The sequence below is a fragment of the Sapajus apella genome, unplaced genomic scaffold (assembly GCF_009761245.1).
Source record: "Sapajus apella isolate SASKATOON/1434 unplaced genomic scaffold, GSC_monkey_1.0 scaffold14, whole genome shotgun sequence".
NCBI classification, from domain to species: Eukaryota; Metazoa; Chordata; class Mammalia; order Primates; family Cebidae; genus Sapajus; species Sapajus apella.
Genome location: NW_022436954.1, coordinates 26,780,742 through 26,791,894, shown reverse-complemented (window position 1 = coordinate 26,791,894; position 11,153 = coordinate 26,780,742). Strand labels below are relative to the sequence as shown.

General features: G+C 41.9%; 1 long non-coding RNA gene across 1 annotated transcript; it reads left to right on the top strand.

Annotated features, from left to right (window-relative positions):
* The first annotated feature begins 1,939 nt into the window (after window positions 1-1,939).
* On the top strand, window positions 1,940-8,828 carry LOC116554347. Its single transcript, XR_004270178.1, has 2 exons — window positions 1,940-2,285; window positions 6,968-8,828. It is a non-coding gene; the product is annotated as an uncharacterized LOC116554347 (long non-coding RNA).
* Window positions 8,829-11,153: the final 2,325 nt, after the last annotated feature.

The following is an 11,153-nucleotide window of genomic DNA, read 5'->3' as shown; positions in this document are numbered from 1 at the left end:
AAAGAAAGAAAGAAAGAAAGAAAGAAAGAAAGAAAGAAAGAAAGAAAAAGTGCTGACCCAGCATATCACTAAGCAAGCATTAAAACTGAGAATTCCTAGGCTAGGTGCCATGGCTCATGCCTGTAGTCCCAGTACTTTGGGAGGCTGAAGTGGTCGTATCATGAAGTCAGGAGTTCAAGACCAGCCTGACCAATATAGTGAAACCCCATCTCTACTAAAAATACAAAAAATCAGCTGGGCGTGGTGGCAGGGGCCTGTAATCCCAGCTATTTGGGAGGCTGAGGCAGGAGAATCGCTTGAACCCAGAGGGTAGAAGTTGCAGTGAGCAGAGATGGTGCCATTGCACTCCAGCCTGGACAACAAGAGCAAAACTCGGTCTCAAAAAAAACCCAAAAACCTGAGAATTCCTCTCTGCTCCAGCCATTGTCCATGGAGACTGTAATGAAATGCCATGAAAATAAATGTGTCATATTAAAGGTAAAACTGTGCAAATAGTGATAACGCATAGTTGGCAATGATAGTTATTAAATCAAGCATTCGTCCTTGGAAAGTCTAATCTCTAAGCACTGCTCAGAATATCGCTTCAGAGATGATATTTATCCATTGGGGTGACCACTTAATTTTGAAGGACAGAAAAGATGCAAATTAGGCAGAAGAAAACTGGAAACACGTATAGCATTTTAATAAGTTGTAGTGAACAAGAACTTCCATTTTGGCTCTAATCTCTTTGAAGGGGCTTGGAATTTAGACGACTGTGGTCCCCCAGCCAGACAATGTCAGTCTTCCTTCCTCTGTGCCCTGCTGCTTGGAGGTTAAAAGAGTAATTAGAATTGTATGTTTGTTGAAGGGGACTGGGGGGTGCGGCGGGGGGGGAGTCACAGATTTTAAAATAAACACTTAAGGGGAAATTTCTATAAAGCCAAGAGTCAAAATTATTTCTAAACCTAAACCCTCAGAATCAGGAACCAAAATTAATGTCGTCAGTTTCTCTTTGCTTTTGGCTCTGACCTTTTTGTCTCCCAGCGGCATAGAAGGCCCAGGTATCATCAGAAAAATAAGAAAAGTAGATATAGGAGAAAAAAGAACTGGGGTCTCATTTTCTTTCTTCGGCACACTCTTTTTCGTGGTGGGAATGGGAGTGTGTGCCCAAACACGTTTATTTAAATGTACATTTGATGCAACCACTCTGTAGTTTTATTATGTTTATTCTGTTTGTCTAGAAGTGAAGATATCAGGGAAATTATCCCTTATTGAGTGCCTGCGTGTTATTATTCTCTCCAGTGTTCAAAGGAGGAAACTAAGTCTTCCAATTATAACTTCCATTGTTCAATGTCAGCAGCCTGTTAGTAACTAAACCAGGATTTAAACTCAGGACTTCCCTGAAGCCAAGTTCTGTTTTACACTAAAATAGCTCTTCTGGGCACCGAGGCAGGCACAGTGGGGTTCCCTGCTGCCAGAATTAATGTCGGTATAAATGAGTTAATACTGCACACTGCTTCTGGGTCATGCGACGTAGCCCATGAGAGTCTCCGTGGACTCTGAGTCTAGAGGCTAAGAATCTTTGTTTTGTCACTGATAAATGATCTGGCGGCCCTTAATCCTGATTCCATATTCCTCATTTGTAAAGCTGTTGGCTATTTGCACTGAGCAGATCGCTCTCTCTGCCAGCTTAGCTTCACATGGCAGTTTGGGATTTTTTTTTCTTTAAGATTTGATAAAGCTGAGTGTAAAATGGGAATGTTTTCATAAACGCTTAAGCATCTTTAGTGAAGCTAACTTATAGAATTTAAATGTTCCTCTCCGGCAGTTTTAAACTCAAATTCCTCAGCGATGGCGCGGGGTTGGGGCCAAGAAACAGGAAACTGCTCTGTTTCATTGGTCCTACTCAACAATAAAAAATTAAACGGCCTAAAAAGTGTAAGCTAGAGAGAATTTTTTCAGACATTCTCTCCTCTGAATTGGAGTGATGGCGATAAAGACACAAATGGGATCCTTCTCTCTCTCAGGGTCCCCCTGCCCTCCCCCAGCATGGGGCCCGGCAGCCACACCTTGAATCTGTGGGTCACTCAGCACCTATGGCACAGTGCTAAGTACAACACCCAGCACCTTACTCAAGTCACCTTTGCCAGCGGCATGCCTCCCAGTCCCTCCCTTGGGAGCACGCCTTGGCAATGGCGTGACTGGGCGGTGAAGAACCTGGGGATTGTGCAACCTTGCGAGGTTGTGTAACCACCACGGCTGCACTTTTTGCACAGTCGGCTAGAGTCTGCAGCGAGGTTCCCGTGGTAAGATTTTTCTGGGAGCTACTTTCTGTTTCTATTTTACGTCCCATCCTTGTTTTAGCATCTGTTTTTGTTGCCAGAAAATTAGATGGCATGAAATCTGCTTTCCTCTCTCTTTTTACATGGAACCAGGTGGTGTATACATAAGTAGATATTTAATATATCAAAACGGGGGGCCTTTCTCCTCACTTCTGGTTTGTGGCTTTAAGAGTTCAAAAGCCTCCTTTTGCCTCTCAGCCCTAACCAAACTCAAAAGATACTCAATCTTCTCTCTGGATGTTCTGATTCAACTGGTTTTGTTGTTGTTGTTGTTGTTTTGAGATGGAGTCTTGCTCTGTCATCCAGGCTGGAGTGTAGTGGTGTGATCTTGGCTCACTGCAAACTCCACCTCCCGGGTTCAAGCGATTCTCCTGCCTTAGCCTCCTGAATAGCTGAGACTACATGTGTGCACCACCACGACCAGCTAATTCTTTGTATTTTTTTAGTAGAGATGGGGTTTCACCATGTTGGCCAGGAAGGTCTCGATCTCTTGACCTTGTGATCCACCCACCTCAGCCTCCCAAAGTGCTGGGATTACAGGCAGGAGCTACTGCGCCTTTTTTTTTTTTTTCAACTGTGCATAGCTGACACCATCCTAGCCTTCAGTTCAAGAGATTGTGGACTATATAATAATATAAGTAATATAATAGTTAATATTTAATAAGTGCTTATGCTGTACCCAGTGCCATATAATAGATACCTCATCCCATTTAATTCTCACAATCCTGAGATAAGTGTTATAATCATCTTCCCATTTTACTGGTGAAACAACTGAGGCTTAGAAAGATTCTGTAATTTATCCAAGGCCACGCTGCTTATAAACGGCATGACAAGGCTAGCACCCTGGTTCGTGTTATGCATATCTCCTGTGTCTCACAGAGCCGAAGCTCAGCTTTCCAGATTGCCCATGGTGGAAAGGAAAGGCATTCCTCAGGCTAGCCTCTAGGCTAACAGGATTTATCTCATTACATTAAATAGCTGTGTATTTGAAAATCATTCTGTTAGTCCAGGATGAGGTAGGCTACACTGCAGCAATCAACCCGAAGTATTAGTGGCTTAGCATAGCAAAGGTTTATTGTGGACTCATGCAAAATCTAATGTGAAGTCCAGGCTGGATGGAAAGTGTTGATGTTTCAGCCAATGGTCCCAGCTGAGTCCAGCCTCAGAGTCATCCTGTCCCAGATCCCAGGCATATGAAGGCAGACGCCTCCAGGCAATTTTTTTCTTTTCTTTTTTCTTTCTTGAGACAGAGTTTTGTTCTTGTTGCCCAGGTTGGAGTGCAGTGGTGTGATCTCGGCTCACTGCAACCTCTGCCTCCCAGGTTCAAGTGATTCTCCTGCCTCAGCCTCCTGAGTAGCTGGGATTACAGGCACCTGCCACCATGCCCGGCTAATTTTTTGCAGTTTTAGTACAGAGGGGGTTTCACCACATTGGCCAGGCTGGTCTCAAACTCCTGACTTCAGGAGATCCATCCCCCTTGGCCTCCCAAAGTGTTGGGATTTCAGGTGTAAGCCACCACACCCAGGCTCTCCAGGCTGTTTCTGCTGCTAACATTTCAAGTCACTTTCAGCTATTCAACAATTTCAGTTGTTATGGGCTGTTTGTGTACCCTCAAAATGCATATGTCAAAGCCCTAATCCCCAAAAAATGATATTTGGAGATGGAACTTTTGAGAGATGATTAGGGTTAGATGAGGCCATGACGGCGGGTAGGGTGGACCTGGTCTGATAAAATCGGTGTTTTACTGAGAAGAGACAGCAGAGAACTCCTTCTTCTCTCTCAAATCTATGAGGACAGAGTAAGAAGGGGCCCCCTGCAAGTCAGAAATACAGCCCTCGCCAGAAACCAAATGAGCTGCCACCTTGATCATGAACTTCCCAGCAGCCAGAACAGTGAGAAAATAAATTTCTGTTGTTTAAGCCACCCATTCTATGACAGCCATAGTTAGGGCAGCCAGGCCAGGCATGGTGGCTCACACCTGTAATCTCAGCACTTTGGGAGCCTGAGGTGAGAGAATCACTACCCAGGATTTCAAGGCAGCCTGGGCAACAGAGTGGGACACCCACGTATACAGAAAATAATAATAATAATAATTAGCCAGGTGTTGTGGCGTGCACCTGTAGTCCCAACTACTTGGGAGGCTGAGGCGGAGGGATCACTGGGGGGATCACTTGGGGCCAGGAGATCAAGGCTGCAGTGAGCCACTCACTATAGTGCCACTCACTATACTCTAACCTGGGTGACAGAGTGAGACTCTGTCTTAAATAAAATACAAAAATGAATAAATCAATAAAAATATAGTTATGGCAGCAAGTGCAGATTAATGCACACATTTTTCCCAGCTGAGGCTCCAGATAACATGGAACTAGATAAGGCACCCCACTTTGTCCTGTCTGACCTCCTGGCCCACAGAATGCATGCGCCTATTACAATAGTTGCTGTTTTGAGAATGGTTATTTATGAAACCACAGATAACCTATACTCACACAATAGATTTGCATACACCACAGGGTATAACTTTCATTTACTCAACAAATATTTACTGAACACATACTAGGAGCCAGACACTATTCTGAGCATGTATCACTGAACAAAACAGATAAAGACTTGTCCTTGTGCTTATATTGTATAGGGATAAAAATTGCTATTTTTAAAAATAATCATTTTAAGTATATTTTTCTAGATACAAAAGTACCACTTGCTTATTCAATACCTTGAGAAATCATGAAAAGGTACAAAAACACACAAAAAAAACATCATGCAGAAATAATGCATGATGCTAATATTATTTTATTATTTATTATTTTATTTTATTATTTATTATTTTATTTATTATTATTTTATTATTTATATTTTATTAATAATAATATTATTATTCTATTTTATTATCACACACATATACAGATGAACAAGCACACTCTTGAAACCAGAGTCACACTTTCTATTCAGTTTTATATCCTGCTTTTATTTCACTTAGTTATTGAAGACTTTTTCTCCTGTCATTGAAATACAATTTTTAATGGTTGCATATTGTTCCAGCCTGTAGCAATACCAATTATTTAAATATCCTGCAACAATTTTACATTTCGGTTGATTCCAATTTTTCACTGTGATAAGCAACGTCTTGAAGAACAATTTTGTACTTGAAACTTCGGCTGCATCTCTGATTAGTTCCTTAGAATATAATCAGAGAAGTGGGATTACTGGTTCAAAGGATATGCAAATGTTCAGGCTCTTGATAAATATTGTCAGATTACTTTCCAAAATGTTAGCGCCAATTTACATTCTCACCTGTATTTTATAAGATGTCTCTCTGGTATTCTTGCCAATATTCAGTATTAGAATGTTCCTAATCTTTGTCAATTTGTTGCCTTAAAGAATGGTATTTCATTTTAAGACTGGTTGACTGCCTAGGTCGCTCAATAATTATTGGGATTTGCCTAAATCCGAGTATTTAAATCCTAGCTCTGGTACCCTCTAACAAAATACGTAACCTCTCTAAGCCTCAGGGTTTTTTTCCTAGCAAATGGTGACATTTATTCTGACTTCTTAGGCTATCCGGTGGATTAAATATGTTCAAGTTTATAAAGGGTTTAACACCGAGCCTGTCAAATGTTAGCTATTATCACAGGTGTCACAGTTTAGAAATTATCAATACATGAATAATTCCAGCCTTTTCCTTTTCCCTATGTGTGTTAAAGAAGATCCTGATTTTGCCTCATCATATTGTTCTCCCTTCTCTCTCCTTTGAAGGAGAAGCTTGCCATACTTCAGGGCTTTGTGAATTAGAATTGGGGGAATAAGAGAGGAGAAGAACAGAGAGACACACTGACCATTGACAGACCACCCAAAACCCAGTGGCTAACAACAAACGTTTATTCTCTTGCACATGGGTCTACAGTTGGCTACAGTTAGACTGACTGTGGCTGGGCTGGGCTCAGCTGGGTGGTTCTGCATGAAGCTGTGGATCTGACTGGACTGGATCCAAGTTGTGAATGGGTTCATGTCTGCCCCATGTATGCATGGTTTGGGACACATATGGATAGAGCAGAAAATACCCAGGGCATATCCTCATGGTAGATTACCAGAGCATAAGAGGTCAGACCAAAACCCATAAACAAATTTAAGACCTCTGCAATGTTAGATCTGCTAATACTCCTTTGGCCAAAGAAAGTCACATGGCTTAGCCCAACATCAATGGGCTGGAAAGTCTCCTCTTCCCACAGTGGGACGGGGAAAGGAAGTGAATATTTGCTGAACAAAAGATCGTAATAAATGTTTCCAGGAATTTGCAAGAAGGGGTTACTTACATACAGTGCAGTGTAAGAAAACTGAGAAAAATAATTGTGAAATATGTTGAGTATGTGTAAGATTTCAAAAATCAGGTTCCTCTTAATTTCTGGAAGACTCCAATTAAGAATGCCATGTAAGTTATTTTTTGCCTGTTTAGACTGGAATTTATTAAATTGGACCCCCCCTCAGGACTGATCTTATGGGGTAATGGCCTTGATAGGGTTATGTAATGGAAACCATGTAAACCATACTAGCTTTTCTATTGCCACAACCCTACATAGCCCTTCCTTTTTGGGTATTTTAGATCTTTCAAACATATCCTAATGGTTCTCTCTGTTTTTTCCTTCCCTTAGAAGAGAAAGTATGGGCAGAAGCTTTCTGATTGTGATTTACCAAGAAGCGGCACAGTCTCTGCAGGAAATATGTCAGCTGCCCCATTGTCCTCTTATTTAAAGTAGGACAGACACCAAGCTTGAGAAAACATGAACAGGAGGACTCAGAGGCAGAAAATGCAAGCAACCAAGTCAGTCTCAGTCATGACTCACAAGCTCCAACTTCACTTATGGAGTCATCCAGTGAAATCAAAGTGATGGTGAGAACAGGGAGCAGCAATGATCAGAGGGAGCCAAAAGAGCTCTGATGAGAGGAACCATGTCATTTTCTCAGCCATTATTTTTGGTGTCTCCCTAAAGACCATTTACTTGGAACTTAGACAGGAGACTAAAGTCTGTGATCTCTGGGTTTGCTTAGCTCTGTAGACAGTTGGTATATCACATACAAAATATTACCCCACGCTCTCATAGTGTGATGAGTTGTTAATAAAACCATTCCAAATTTTTGGTTCTCATTCACTCTGAATGTAGATAGTACTGGCTGAACATGGATATATCAGCTCTGCTTATCACTCTAAATGTCATCTGTCTTTAACTTTATCCAAAACAGTTTTATTTTGCTTCAGAGAAAGCAATGTTCTCAATTTCTTGAAAATCCAAGCCAAGAAGAATCACAGTATGAAGAATTATGCTAAATATTTGGTCCTCAGCCTTCCTGGAGCTGTGGCATGAAGCATCAGTGGCCTCAATATGTGTTGGGTTTTCCTTGGAATAATGGATAACACATGTGCTTTCAAAATTTTATGTATATTTGAGAGTTTTGGGATAGGAAACTGTTCATAATTCTGTCTCCTTAAGACATTACAAGACGTTTTCCTGTCTTTCTATATTTCCACAAAGAGGATGTGTGAGTGTATAAAAATTCCCTAATATTGTTTCTGCCTCACTCTCACCCCATCCCCAAATAGTTGTTTTATTTGGTTTGCTTTCTTTCTGAAGTTTCAGTATAGGCGACATTTTAACATGGTTTAAAGCTTAGATTAAGATTAAGGATTTGGACAACACAGTTTGAATTGTCAGCTATTTCCTAACTGCAACTTTTAATAAGGTGTAGATTCTTCTTCTGAAAACGAGAAAAATAATTCATGCTATCTTGGCTTCCCAAAGTGCTGGGATTGCAGTTCTAATAATGGATAGCAGAGTAGGGTTGCAGTAGGAGGTGGGACTCAACTCCAGAGGCGGGGCTCGGACACCAGACCAGATTGGGGACTAGCTAATACAGGGCCAGGGTTGGGGCAGCTTTCCAATCAGACACACCCACCAGTGTGCCAGGTCAGTTTACCATCACCATGGAAACACCGGGAGTTATTGCCCCGTTCTGTGGCAATGACCCAATGACCCAAAATCTACTACCCCTTCCCTAGAAATTTCTGCATAAATTGTTCTTTAATCTCATGTTATTAAAAATAGTTATAAATGTGACTGCAGAACTGCCCTGAGCTGCTACTCTGCGTACAGAGAAGCTCTGTTCTGCAGGAGCAGTCACACCACCGGCACTATAACATTGCTGCATTGATAAAACTCTTTTCTTCTACCCCTGGCTTGCTCTTGAATTTTTTCCTGGGCAAACCAAGAACCCTCAAGGGCTAAGCCCCACTTTGGGGCTCATCTGCCCTGCATCAGGGTGATTGTAGTTAAGGACAGTGTATTATATATTTCAACGTAGCTAGAAGAGAGGACTTGAACTGTTCCCAGTACATAGAAATGATAGATACTCAAGGTGATACATGCCCCAATAACCCTGACTTCATCATTATACATTCCATGCACGTAACAAAATATCACATGTATCCCATGCATATGTAAAATGTTATGTATCAATGTAAAAAAGTAGCATGCATGCCCCTCCCCAAAGAATTGAGCAAATGAATAGTGAATGAATGGTAGTTATTTGCTATTTCCTAGTAGTTGTAATCAGAAATGATATTCAAAAGATGGGCCATCAACTAGTTGCATGAGGCTTTAATCCAGAGGCACTTGGGGTGATATGGGACGCACCCAGGGGGATCAGCCCCCAACTAGTGCAGAGGTGTTTTATTACTCGACAGTTGGCTGTCTGTGTTGGTGTACTCTGTCTGAATGTCAGCCCTGCCTGTCAACACTGGCATCAGGTCCTCCACACTCTTCCCCAATCCATTTTTGACCCCAAACACCAACATTGGCAAGATGACTGAGTGGGATGAACGTTGACCATAGAATTTTTTCCTCCTCAGTGCAAAGCCAACTGGCCCGTACCAGTATCAACCTCAACTTTGGCTTCTTTGGCCCTGCACTGTGAGATTTGAGCCACTGGCCTATGCAACCAGCTTCTAGTATTACCAAGAACTGATCTTTTTCTACCTTGGAAATTTTCATTGTAACCACTCCACATTTTTGCTATGATCAGGCTTATGATTATAAGGCAGGGACTTGAACATTGCAGGGTGGGTTGGCACACTTCTTCAGATGGACTAGCAAGGGCACATGTCCTCCTTCCAATTCTCTCTTAAACTGAATCACTCCTCTGGCTTGGCCAGGAGGATATCAGCTTTGCCAAGGTGACTTTTTACGTGTATCCTGGTGCACATTCCCTTTTGTGTATGTAGCTCCGTTTCCTGGCATTATTATTTTTGGTAGGATTGGGGTTGATTTCTGGCGATGTGTTATTTTTCCAGCTGAAGTGTTTTATTTCTGCACTTTGACATTCCATGAAGCTTTGTGAAAACACTCGCCCTGCTCTCAGGAGGTTGTTTGTGGAGGGTAATATTGCCCTGAACTTTTCCCTCCAGGCCATGGTGCAATCCACAGGACTGAGATGAGTTGCCGTTCTGATGCTCCTTCACTGAAGGACTTGGGGCTTAAAACTTGACTTCTCTGAGCCTTTGTTATCACAACTGTAAAGTGGCGATAGGAGAGAACAAAAGAGATACTGTGAATCGAAGTACAAAGCAATCTCAGGTAGTCATTCATTACCACGCATCAGCCATAGTTCCTGACTGTAGGGAGCTATGGATTGATGGGGGAAATAACACATTCATGGTCAATTAAGAGACAGACTCAGAAGTCCTGCAAACAGGGATAAATGCAAGGTGTTATAAAAGCACATGGGAACAGGGCTGACCCGTCTTGAGGGCTTGTTAGAAAAAGCATAGAAAGAGTAGGAATTATTAATAATAATGATAATTAAAATTAGTGGGGTGCTTACAATTCACAATTGCAAAAATATGGAACCAGTCCAAATGCACATCAATCAATGACTAGATAAAGAAATGGTGGTGTGTGTATACCATGAAATACTGCTCAGCCGTAAAAAGGAAAGAAATAATGGCATTCACAGCAACCTGGTGAAACATGCCCCAGTAACCCTGGAATGAGAATGATACATTCCCCAATAACCCTGGAATAACCCTGGATGGAATTGAGATCATTATTCTAAGTGAGGTAACTCAGGAATGGAAAACCAAACATTGTATGTTCTCACTCATAAGTGGGAGCTAAGCTATGAGGTTGCAAAGTCATAAGAATGATACAAAGAACTTAGGGATTCAGGGGAAAGGGTGGGAGGGGGTGAAGGATAAAAGACTGCAAATTGGGAACAGTGTATACTGCCCAGGTGATGAGTTCACCAACATCTCAGAAATTACCACTAAACTTATTTATGTAGCCAAATAACACCTGTTCCCCCCAAAACTGTGGAAATAAAAAACAAAATAGTGGGATGATTACTGTGTGCCAAGTAGTATGCAAAGCATGACCTCATTTAGTGCTCATAAAGTGTGCCTATCTCACAGCGGTTTTAACTGTCATTTTATAATCAGAGAAACTGGTCCAGAAAGCTTCAGTAAGTTGCCCAAGGACATACAACTAGGTGGCATGGTCAGATCTGAATTTAGATTGGATTCCAGAACCCTTGCTTTTAAACACTACGCAAATCTGTTCATGCCATCCCCCTGCTTAAAACTGACAATTTGTAGCCAGGCACGGTGGCTTTCCCCTGTAATCCCAGCATTTTAGGAGGCTGAGGTGGGTGAATCACCAGAGGTCAGGAGTTTGAGACCAGCCTGGCCAACGTGGTAAAATCACATCTTTACTAAAAATACAAAAATTAGCTGGGCATGGTGGCACACGCTTGTAATCCCAGTTCTCGGGAGGCTGGGGCAGGAGAATC